General features: G+C 46.9%; 1 protein-coding gene across 3 annotated transcripts in view; it reads right to left on the bottom strand.

The window, feature by feature from the left end:
* CCDC180 (coiled-coil domain containing 180) overlaps positions 1-12,891 on the bottom strand; it is a 492,398-nt gene that overhangs the window by 317,793 nt on the left and 161,714 nt on the right. The gene's annotated exons all lie outside the window — the stretch shown is intronic.

The following is a 12,891-nucleotide window of genomic DNA, read 5'->3' as shown; positions in this document are numbered from 1 at the left end:
GAAAAGAAATGCCAATGTTGGAACCTAATGTTGTCAGGTCACCTAAGGTAGCCTGGCCTAGGGTAAGACAATCTCTAATTGAGGCACATGTGTAAATATTGCATACAACCCAGCAGTAACATCAAGCAACTCCACTCAAAAATGACGCTACACCAAACTTTGTGTAAAAATAAGAGCTGTTTTATAAAATATTCTTTGTTGACTTCTCTCCCTCAGCAATTTACAATTAAATACAATGTCCAATTTCTATTAGTTCTTTCCATAAATCCAATAGTATTAGGAGATCCCAATTCAGCAGTGTTTACTCCTCCAACATTGAGTTATCCTTAGGCAACACTTTCTTAACAGTCAATAATAGCACTTTATACAGTGACAGATTAACCACCCACGCTGAGGTCTCCTGATTACCAAAAGAACATTTACGCTTTTATATATTACCAACTTCAGCCTACTTCCTTGGGAGTTTCAAACTCAAAGGTCTCGGGGAAAAACCTCCTTTTCACCCACTGTGTGTCCCCTTTTTCACAATCAGTGAATAACCCCAGAATTTCAATTCTCAATTACAATATCGACAGCTCTGTTAACATTTCTTCTCAATTAGCACAGGATAAGGTCCCAATGTCTTTCTCCCTTCCTCCCCTGTAAGAAAAACCCAATAGGTGCACCTCCCTCAGTTCGATACCCACAATGTCTCAGGCTTCTTTCCCAGCCTGGAGGTGTTTTCCTGCTTCACTCACTCCACTGAGCCTTTTAACGGCCCTCTCTCACTAATCAGGGCAGTCAGGAAGTAAATCGGCTTCAGAAGAAAGAAGGAGAGGGGGCCTCGGCAGTTACTCCCGAAGTTAGGGTCGGGACGAACTCCTCCCCAGACACTATACACTCCTCCCCCTGGTTCTCCACCTTACTTGGGCCCAAACGAGGGATAACGCTTTGTCCAGACTTCGACACTCTCTCCTCCTGTAGGCTCCTACACAATCTCCGGCACTCCCCTCACTCGCCAGTAACGGTGGGGGCAGGACTGAGTAGGCCGGTCTGGCAATCTGGCGCGAACCTCGCCGTACACTCTCTGGGGTTGCTGTAGCGCCTGCGCGGGAGATCAGTGTTCCCGCTCGGCACCGCCTCCCTCACGCGGAGGACCGATGACTGCTACTGAGCCTGCGCCGGGTATTAGCAGACCGCCGGCTCCCTTACTTCCTTCAGCCGCTCCACTGGGCCTGCGCAAGGTTAAGCGCTTCCACAGCTCGAGCGCTGCAGCTCAGCAACACCAACGCCACCACTTGCCACTGCCTCAGGGGATACTTAGCAGCGCCGGGTACAGAAACTCACTACATCCTTCTCCTCTGGATACCGGTGAGGAATTCCCATGAAAAGGAAGGGAAGGACCAATGAGAGGGTTCGGTCAGGGGCAAGAGGGGGAACGTCTTCTGGAAGAGATTGTCAATCCCACAGACCAACTAACTCCTTCTAGTGCGTCCTCCTCCTCACACCACTGCCTCTCTCCTCTACTTAACTGGGCTGCACAAAATGGCTTCCTGACCTCTGCCCTTATATAGCCTGTCCACACATGCTCCAGTAGGGTCCAGAAAGTTCTGGAAGGCCTAATGTTAACCTATGGGGCATTCTAGGATATGGCAGTTGGGACAGTTGGTAGCCACCATTTTGTGACTCTAAGTGAATTCCTGTCAGGAAAGGCATCTAGGTCTAAGGTGAAAAACTATGAGGGTAAAAGAACACCTATCCCCCAGGCCAACACCATAAACACCTAGTGGACTATAAAAGATACAAAGGTATGAGGGGCAAAAAAGGGACAAAATAAATAAATAATTGGAGGAGCTACGCAAAAGGCCAGACAGGTCTAACACGTGTCCCCCCCAGCTGAAAGTGGGGAGAGCTACCCAACCCCTTGGGAGTCCTCATCACTAAGGCGGAAATACCTAGAGAGACCGTCTGCATTGGCATGGTCTACTCCAGGCCGATGTTCCACCCGGAAGTCCATTCCCTGTAGGGAGATAGACCATCTCAGCAACTTAGGATTCTCCCCCTTCATCTGCATCAGCCAACGAAGGGGTCGGTGGTCAGTCTGAACCAGGAAGTGCGAGCCAAACAGGTATGGCCGCAGCTTCTTCAGAGCCCACACCACCGCGAAAGCTTCCCTCTCAATTGCACTCCACTTCTGTTCCCGGGGAAGCAGTCTCCTGGATAGGAAAACCACAGGCTGATCCAGGCCCTCTTCATTAAGTTGCGATAACACTGCCCCAATGCCATGTTCTGATGCATCTATCTGGACAATGAACTCCTTGGAGAAGTCTGGGGCCCTCAGGACCGGTGCTGCACACATTGCCTGCTTCAACTTTTCAAAGGCTTGCTGACAAGCCTCTGTCCAAACTACCCGTCGAGGTTGTTTCTTTGAGGTAAGCTCTGTGAGGGGTGCTACAATAGTGCCATATCCCTTCACAAAGCGACGGTAGTAGCCTGTGAGGCCCAGGAAAGCTCAGACCTCAGACTGGGTCTTGGGGGGTTCCCAGGCCATGATTGCCTCAATCTTCGCCTGAAGGGGCTGCACTGTTCCCCTACCCACCAAGTGTCCAAGGTACACAACCGACCCCTGCCCTATCTGACATTTGCTGGCCTTGATGGTCAATCCAGCTTGTTTCAGGGCCTGGAGAACTGCTTGCAAATGTTGCAAATGGTCCTCCCAACTGCTACTGAAGACAGCAATGTCATCCAGATAAGCAGAGGGGAAACCCTCCATTCCGGAGAGGACCTGATTCACCAGCCGCTGAAAAGTGGCAGGGGCATTTTTGAGCCCAAAGGGCATCACACAAAATTGGAAGTGTCCCTCAGGCGTGGAGAAGGCTGACCTTTCCTTTGCTCCATCTGTCAGGGAGATCTGCCAGTACCCTGAAGTGAGGTCAAAGGTACTTAGATATTGGGCAGCTCCCAGCCGGTCAATTAATTCATCCGCCCTAGGGATCGGATGAGCGTCAGTTTTTGTAACTGAGTTCAGTCCCCGGTAATCCACACAGAACCTCAGTTCTGGAGTGGTGCCCGGTGGAGCGGCTTTTGGCACTAGAACCACCGGGCTGGACCAGGGGCTGTTGGAAGGTTCGATAACTCCTAGTTCCAGCATCTTGGCGACCTCACCATGGATGCTAGCCTTCACCTTGTCGACAGCCGGTAGGTCTTTGACTTCACTGGTGGGCTGTCTCCTGTGTCCACATCATGGGTACACAGGTGGGTCCTTCCCGGGACAAGGGAGAAAGTACTGCTCCAGTATCTGGCGGCAGTCCTCCTGCTGTTCAGGAGTTAGGGATGGGGAGAGAATCACTCCCTCCACTGACCCATCCTTTTCTTGAGACGAGAACAAGTCTGGGAGAGGTTCGCTTTCCGCTTCCTCTCCTCCATCAGTCACCATCATTAAGATGACCTCGGGCCTCTCATGGTGGGGTTTGAGTCGGTTAGCATGTAGCACCCGTAAGGGCTGTCGAGGGGTCTTAAGGTCCACCAGGTATGTGGCCTTACCCTTCTTTTCTAATACCTCAAAGGGGCCTGTCCAGCGATCCTGGAGGGCACTTAGCTCTCCAGGCTCCATCACCCACACTTTCTGGCCAGGCTCCAATTCCACCTGGTGAGCGTTGTGGTCATACCACTCCTTCATCACTGCCTGGCTGGCCTCCAAGTTGTCAGAAGCTTGCTTCCACAACTTCGCCATTTGGCTCCTGAAGGCCAGCATGTAGCTCACCACATCCTGGGGGGGTTTCCTGGGAGACTTTTCCCATCCATCCTTCACCAGGCTGAGAGGACCGCGTACAGGGTGCCCATACAGAAGCTCAAAGGGGCTGAAGCCCACTCCCTTCTGTGGCACTTCCCTGTAGGAGAATAGCAAACAGGGTAGGAGGACGTCCCATTTCCTCCGCAGGCTTTCAGGCAGACTTCTGATAATGCCCTTCAAGGTCTTGTTGAACCTTTCTACCAGACCATTGGACTGGGGGTGATCGGGAGTGGTGAACCTGTAGGTCACTCCACACTCCTTCCACATTGCCCGCATGTATGCTGACATAAAGTTGGTCCCCCTGTCGGACACAACTTCCTTGGGAAATCCCACTCGGGTAAAGATCCCCATCAGGGCCCTAGCCACCACAGGTGCAGTGACAGTCCTCAGAGGTATTGCCTCTGGGTACCGTGTGGCATGATCCACCAGAACCAGGATAAACCTGTGACCAGCTATTGTGGGTTGATCCAATGGCCCTACAATGTCGATGCCCACCCTTTCAAAGGGGGTGCTAACGACAGGAAGTGGTTCCAGGGGAGCTTTCAGCTTCACCCCTGTTTTCCCACTGGCTTGGCAGGTTACACACGTCCGACAGTAGGTGTTAGACGCCACTTTCATCTGAGGCCAGTAAAAGTGGGGGACAAGCCGAGCAAAGGTCTTGTCCTGACCTAAGTGTCCTGCCAAGGGAATTTCATGAGCCAATTCCAGCAGAAAGGCTCGGTACCGTTGCGGGACTACCAAGGCCCTTGATGAACCAGGTAAGGGTACCTTGGGTTCACTGTAGAGGAGTCCATCCTCCCAGTAAATGTGGTAGTGTCCCGCAACGTCCCCTGCTGCCTGGGCTTCAGCCTGTCGCCTCAGTCCCTCAAGGGTAGGGCACTCCTTCTGGCCCTTACAGAACTCCTCTCTGGTAGGCCCTCCCTCCACATGCCACTCAGCAGGGATGGGCAGGTCCTCCAGAGAAACTACTTCCCCCTCCACGGACTCCTGGTCCACCACCGCAGGTGGGCGATCTGTCACATGAGGTGTGGAAGCCGAAGCAGGCTTCTCCTGTCTTCGGGTCTGTCCCTTTTTGGCAGCGGGTTGGGCCACTGTTCCAGGCTCCAACCCAGGCGAACTCCCTCTCCGGGCAGTCGCAGACCTTGTGCTTACACAGGCCCATTCAGGTGTACCTAGCATCGCTGAATGCGTCCGGTACTCCACCTCTCTCCAAGCATTGTGCTCCATGTCATTCCCCAACAGACAATCAACTGGCACGGCAGGGCTTACGGCAACTCGAAGTGAACCTGCAACCCCTTCCCACTCAAAGGGAACCTCGGCCACAGGGTAGTGGCCCATTCTGCCGTCAGCCATCGTGGCGGGGTGGAGTACATTGGGAATCACCTGCTCTGGAGACACCAGATGACTTCTCACCATAGTCATACTGGCTCCTGTATCTCTCAGAGCCTCCCCTCTCTGGCCATTGATGGTGATCCACTGCCCATACTTGGTAGTATTCGGGGGCACCTGGATCTTAGGAACCATCTCCCGTTCTCCCAGGGACACTAAGGTGACACCCGCCCACTCACCCCCCTTATCTAAGGGCAACTCCTCCCCGAGCGCTACACTAGCTACTCCCGGGGCTTTTCCTCCGGTGGGAGGGGGTGGTCTCTTTGGGCATCTGACATTTCCCTTATAATGTCCAACACCACCACACTCAAAACAGTGGACAACCCTTGGCTGCTGGCTTTGGCCAGGATGAGGGTTTCTGGGCGGGTTAGCCTTAGGGGTGAAACCTGTTCCCTTTTCCTGGAAACTATTTTGGGGACCTTTAGAGAACTCCCGCTTTTTATCTCCCCCCTCCTTCTCCTGAGGGGCGCCCTGTCCGGCCTTTTGGGAATCCCCTCCAGTCCCCTTTGGGGACACCCGGGTACTTGCCCAGATGTCCGCCTCCTCTGCAAGCTTCCGGGGGTTGGTCAGCTTGCTGTCCACCAGGTGCTGGCGTAGCTCGGGAAAACATTTCTCGAGTAGATGCTCTTTCAAAAAAAGATCATACAACCCCTCATAATCCTTCACCTCACTGCCCTGTACCCAGCCCTCCAATGCCTTCCTTGCATAATCCAGGAAATCCACCCAGTTCTGGGTGCTTAACTTGTGGCTCCCCCTGAACTTTTGGCGATACTTTTCCGGGGTTAGCCCAAACTTTCTAATCAACTCTAACTTCATAGTAGGGTAGTTGGTCTGCTCCTTTGGTTCTAAGGCTAACAAGGTGTCCCGACCAGTAGGAGGCATGTACTTGTACAACCCACCCCCCCAGTGTTTCTCCTGGATCCCATGGGCTCTTAAGGAGACCTCATAGGCAGCCAGCCACTTGGCTATGTCATCCCCCTGACTATAGCTGGCAACTATATCCTTAGGCAGGTAGGGTCTGGACTCCCTGGTTGGTTCTCTGGTTTCGCTGCCACCATTTGGAGAGTTGGCGAGTCCTAACTGTAGAGCCTTGAGTTCTAGCTCTTTTAGTCTAAGCTCATGAGTCATCCTCTGTTCCTCCTTCTCCTGTTCTAACCTGGCCAACTCCCATTTCAGCTTCCTTTTTTCCCTCCTGTCTGTGAGTTCCGCTTCGGTCAAGCTTCCCCCGGAGACACTACTGCCCCCCCTAGAGAAGGTCATTGGTCCTGGGAGTAGGTTTCCCACCTCAGGGTGGAATAATCCCTCTACCTCTACGACCGTGTCCCGGGCTGTCCCTTCATCCTCCTCCTTCCCTTCTCTGCGTGCTTCCACCCAAGCCCTTAAACTGGTCTGGAGTTCCCCCTTCTTAGCACCACCTTTAAAGAACACCCCCATTTGTTGGCAGAAATCCTTTAGCTGGGCCAGAGAATAAGTGTCCAGTTCTTCCAGTGTAAATTCCATTTTGCAAAAGGCAACACAAGGTTAAAAACACAAAAAGAATAGAGTTACAAGGGCAACCTGAAGCTACCTCCACCCCACCACCAGGAATAAATTTGGAAAAAACAAAAGTAAAAATTAGGAAGGCCGCTAGGAGAAAACTCCAGGTGTAGGTTAGTGGATTACACTCAGTTACTGCAGAGTAGTCGCAACCACAGTCAAGATCCCACCGCTAGACACCAATATGTTGGAACCTAATGTTGTCAGGTCACCTAAGGTAGCCTGGCCTAGGGTAAGACAATCTCTAATTGAGGCACATGTGTAAAGATTGCATACAACCCAGCAGTAACATCAAGCAACTCCACTCAAAAATGACGCTACACCAAACTTTGTGTAAAAATAAGAGCTGTTTTATAAAATATTCTTTGTTGACTTCTCTCCCTCAGCAATTTACAATTAAATACAATGTCCAATTTCTATTAGTTCTTTCCATAAATCCAATAGTATTAGGAGATCCCAATTCAGCAGTGTTTACTCCTCCAACATTGAGTTATCCTTAGGCAACACTTTCTTAACAGTCAATAATAGCACTTTATACAGTGACAGATTAACCACCCACGCTGAGGTCTCCTGATTACCAAAAGAACATTTACGCTTTTATATATTACCAACTTCAGCCTACTTCCTTGGGAGTTTCAAACTCAAAGGTCTCGGGGAAAAACCTCCTTTTCACCCACTGTGTGTCCCCTTTTTCACAATCAGTGAATAACCCCAGAATTTCAATTCTCAATTACAATATCGACAGCTCTGTTAACATTTCTTCTCAATTAGCACAGGATAAGGTCCCAATGTCTTTCTCCCTTCCTCCCCTGTAAGAAAAACCCAATAGGTGCACCTCCCTCAGTTCGATACCCACAGTGTCTCAGGCTTCTTTCCCAGCCTGGAGGTGTTTTCCTGCTTCACTCACTCCACTGAGCCTTTTAACGGCCCTCTCTCACTAATCAGGGCAGTCAGGAAGTAAATCGGCTTCAGAAGAAAGAAGGAGAGGGGGCCTCGGCAGTTACTCCCGAAGTTAGGGTCGGGACGAACTCCTCCCCAGACACTATACACTCCTCCCCCTGGTTCTCCACCTTACTTGGGCCCAAACGAGGGACAACGCTTTGTCCAGACTTCGACACTCTCTCCTCCTGTAGGCTCCTACACAATCTCCGGCGCTCCCCTCACTCGCCAGTAACGGTGGGGGCAGGACTGAGTAGGCCGGTCTGGCAATCTGGCGCGAACCTCGCCGTACACTCTCTGGGGTTGCTGTAGCGCCTGCACGGGAGATCAGTGTTCCCGCTCGGCGCCGCCTCCCTCACGCGGAGGACCGATGACTGCTACTGAGCCTGCGCCGGGTATTAGCAGACCGCCGGCTCCCTTACTTCCTTCAGCCGCTCCACTGGGCCTGCGCAAGGTTAAGCGCTTCCACAGCTCGAGCGCTGCAGCTCAGCAACACCAACGCCACCACTTGCCACTGCCTCAGGGGATACTTAGCAGCGCCGGGTACAGAAACTCACTACATCCTTCTCCTCTGGATACCAGTGAGGAATTCCCACGAAAAGGAAGGGAAGGGGAAAGTAGGCTTTCCCTGACTAGCGCAGGGAAAGTGTGAGTCAAAGGGGCTCAGGGGCCCACAGCCGTACTGATTCCCTCAGGAAGTAAGGACCAATGAGAGGGTTCGGTCAGGGGCAAGAGGGGGAACGTCTTCTGGAAGAGATTGTCAATCCCACAGACCAACTAACTCCTTCTAGTGCGTCCTCCTCCTCACACCACTGCCTCTCTCCTCTACTTAACTGGGCTGCACAAAATGGCTTCCTGACCTCTGCCCTTATATAGCCTGTCCACACATGCTCCAGTAGGGTCCAGAAAGTTCTGGAAGGCCTAATGTTAACCTATGGGGCATTCTAGGATATGGCAGTTGGGACAGTTGGTAGCCACCATTTTGTGACTCTAAGTGAATTCCTGTCAGGAAAGGCATCTAGGTCTAAGGTGAAAAACTATGAGGGTTAAAGAACACCTATCCCCCAGGCCAACACCATAAAAACCTAGTGGACTCAAAAAGATAAAAAGGTATGAGGGGCAAAAAAGGGACAAAATAAATAAATAATTGGAGGAGCTACGCAAAAGGCCAGACAGGTCTAACAGATAGTAATTCAAATGTTCACTTCTTGCCCCAATGATTTTTTCTTTTTATTGTAATATTTTTCAAAAATAATAATGCTGTTACAGAAAATGGTGATTCTTAAGAAATGTACTATACTATCTGGGAATATAAGGTAATACTGACCAACAATCTACAAAATTTTCTTCAGTTGGGATGAATGTTGGTTAAATATTAATTGAAAGAGAGAGCTAAGTTGGAAAAAGTTCTCCTCAAGTCTAATGGTGTAGCACTATATAATGATCGGATGCATGGTGTCTTGGAGGGTATTTTGCCACAATTTTGCGGAAAAAAATTGTGAAACAGAATATAGAAATTAAAAATACCTTTTAGGTATTCATCATTAAAAAAAAATATTTTTGTAAATAATATTATTTTCTTTGCTACAGATGTATAAAATACGGCATTTAATTAATTTAATATGTATTAGCCATTGTATTTTTATAAAAGGCATCAGTATTATTATATCATATTTGTTTTCTTTTTTTTATATAGTTTGCAATTTGTAATGTTAGATTTATTTTTTAATTTAATTAGCAATTTTAAATGTAATTGCAGGCTGTTGGGTCTTTAAGGGATTAGGGTGTGAAGTTATTTAAAATATACATTTATTTTTTGATTATTTTTTATGACAATACATTACTGATGATTCATTATGTAAAGTATTTATACGTGTAATAGCCAATTTAATTATTTTAGTATAGCTTCAAATTTTGAATGTGAAATGTATTTTTATAATATTAACTTAAATAGCATGTTGTTGGGTTTGTAAGAGATTAGGGTGGGAAGTTAATTAAAATATAAATAATTGTTTTTATTTGTATTTTATTTTTATGCAGATTAAATATTAATTGATAATTATTTTTTATTGTACAATTTTGAGAGAGGCTAATTCTTATTATTTGTTTTGTTACATTTTTTATGTAATAATTAATTTTATATTTATAATACTTTATGTAAAGGGAAAGAAGTCTATTTATTGTAAATATTTTTATTTGCACTTTTTTAAAATGTATTTTGTAATACAAAATGTGCCTTTCGGGACTTAATTTGGTTTTATTTATTTATAATGTTGTTTTATTTTAAATATATTTAAATATTTTCATTTGGTTTTATATTTCATTTAAAAAAAAAAAAAAGTTTAGGAGTTGGAATAGTAAATCTAACCCCTCTCAAGCAGAAGAGAGAATTTTAAATGTTATCCCTCAAAAGTCCAATACTTTCCCTACTGTTGCTTAGATTGGAGAGAGAAGAGTAAATATAACCCCTCCAAAGTCCAACACTTTCCCTGCTTTTGTTTAGGTTGCAGTGGGAATAGTAAATCAAACTCCTCCAAAGCCTATATGTTCCATTATATTGCGTAGATTGGAGTTGGAATAGTAAACTAGTGCTTCCAGAATTGCATTTAAGGAATCGCAATTTGCAATGCCTTAATTGCATTCGCAAAATAGAGAATCGCAAATTTTGCAATTCTCTATATTGCGATGGTCTTTTGGAATGATACATCCCAAAAAGCTTTTTCCAATTCGCAAACAGGCCGATTCTGAGAATCTGCCTGTTTGCAAACGGGAAAAAGGCTTGATACATATGGCCCTAGGTTTGCTGCTCGAGGGTGTACCTTAATAGTGCACATCGCTTGAATGCTGGCCATTCAGCATGAAATGTGATCTGAGTTGTTGTTAATTTTGAAATAATAAAAGTGCGTTTTAAATAAGAAATGAGGATACTTGAAATGTCTATTAGTGCGCACTGCATGAGTTCTTGCTATTCTTTAGCCTGAAATCAATGGAGTTGATGGTATTTACCTTAGCTGGGCAACAGTACTTATAATATCAAAAGGAATCACGTCAATTTTGTAGGCATTACCAAATTATCACGAGTAGTTAATAATTGTTTTGTTTTATTACCCTGCTTACAAACGAACATTGCAGTATTTTGTTTATGTTTACGCTTAAAAAAGTATATATACTGTTCATAAAATGGCGCTCTTCAGGTGACAAAGGCTGTTGTGCAGCCGAAACACGTCCTGTTCGGAGTGGGTAGTTAAAGTTAGGGCCACGTTTCCATAAGGAATGGATTTTTGAGGTTTGCTAACAACTTTGGGATCTTCACTAAAAACATTCCCAAAAAAGTCATGAATGATGACGCTCACTTTAGTTGAAAGTCTTTAGTATTCACAATCGTTGGTGCAGCCAGTGCTGTGCATCCCTAGACACGTGTTTAGGACTGTTGTCCTTCTTCAGTAGAGAGTAGCAAGTGAACATTGGCTGCAGAACACAGGTGAATACTAAAGACTTTCAACTAAAGTGAGTGGGATCATGCACTGCATCATGCATCATTTACCACAATGGATCAGAGCCATTAGTGTAATGGTATACCAGGAAGTGTGCTCCCTCCTCCTTTTGTGATTGGCTCCTTGGTGAGCTGTTGGGCTGAACAGCTCTTGGATTCACCTGCACTCTGGGAATGGTACAACAACCTGCGAAGACTGTGAGCAGCACCGGGTACACCTCCAATTTTCACTTGTTTCTCTCTACTGAAGAAAGACAACAATCCGCAAACACGCGCCTAGAGATAGACAGCTGGTATTCAAGACAGTGCACTCCCTACCTGTTTCGTGATTGGCTCCTTACATACATACAAAGTATGCTAACTTGATATTTTTGTTGATAATATTTTAGACACCATATGACTGTGGCAGAATATTTTTGAAGATGATACTTGGTCATACAACTGTCTTGAAAGTTCACCTTATATTTCTTAAACCACGTATGGTATACAATTAAGTCCGGGTGTGTTCTTGAATTACTATAATGTTATTGGGTTTTTTCCTTAGGAGAGACACTTAGGGGAGCATTAGGATGGCAGACGGACCGACGTAAAACGGGACCGCCCGCCATAAGGGCGGCGGTCCCGTGGGGGCCATTACGATGCGCCCGCCACACTGGCGGGCGCATCCCGCATTTTTAACCCGCCACAATGCTAAAAATGCACCTCGCGCACTTCAATGCACAACGTGGCAGGCACCATGCGGTGCCTGCCACGTTGTACAATGAAGTGCAGGGGGGTAACATAGGTACCCCCCATGTGCGCCCCCCCACCTCCCAGAATCCGTGGGGGCCCGCAACAGGCCCCGGCAGGAGATTCCCGCATGCCTTCCTAATATGTATCCAAAAAACACCACTGGGTTTGGGCACCCAACAGTAAGGCCGAACCTCTGTACAATATCCAACTAAACAAACGCCACTACTGTCATCTTATTCCTGCCTTACTTTGTACAAACAAGTTGGGCTTCCTCCAACAAGTCTACCAGACTACTAATTCTGTCAGAATCAATCAAAATGTTTAATAATTTTCTTTTCGAAGTCAAAACATAAATGATAGATCTTTCTTATACATTTTTACATCCTAATTACAACAATAAAAACATTCAAGAGATGAAACATCATACATTCATAATCTCATTCTAACTTCACGAAACATTCACAACATCTCATCCACTCACGGCGCAGCAAAAAAAATATTTACAATTCAAATCTATGATATACTTGAATTTTTTACATAGCCATAGGCAACAAATTTTAAATGCTTCAAATTATTTACAAAAATTAATCAGCAATTAATAGCACTCCATGTTGAGACAGCCATAAGAGTGCTATTATGGTAGACTTGTTGGAGGAAGACAACTTGTTTGTACAAAGAAAGGCAGGAATAAGATGACAGTAGTGGCGTTTGTTTTGTTGGATATTTCCTAATACGTAGACACCGCCACCATATAGAACCCTTTTCCGCCAGGTCGACATGTCGACCAGGCGGAAAACCAGCGGACGGTCTTTCTGACCGCCGTGGTCCCCCCCGCCATAGTAATATGGCGGGGGGGGGAAATGGGTGGCGGGCGGGGAAGGATGTCGGGCATCATGGCAGTGGCGATCCGTCTGACATCCTAATGGGGCCCTTATTATTCATTTGCATTCCCATTTCTTTGTAATATATCAGGCATGACAATAAAAAATATGAATTGAAAAGTCCAAAGGAAGGCACAGCCTCCATGACT

This window comes from Lissotriton helveticus, chromosome 5_1 (assembly GCF_964261635.1).
Source record: "Lissotriton helveticus chromosome 5_1, aLisHel1.1, whole genome shotgun sequence".
NCBI classification, from domain to species: domain Eukaryota; kingdom Metazoa; phylum Chordata; class Amphibia; order Caudata; family Salamandridae; genus Lissotriton; species Lissotriton helveticus.
The sequence above is the reverse complement of the archived record's forward strand: the minus strand, read 5'-3'. Positions and strand labels throughout refer to the sequence as shown.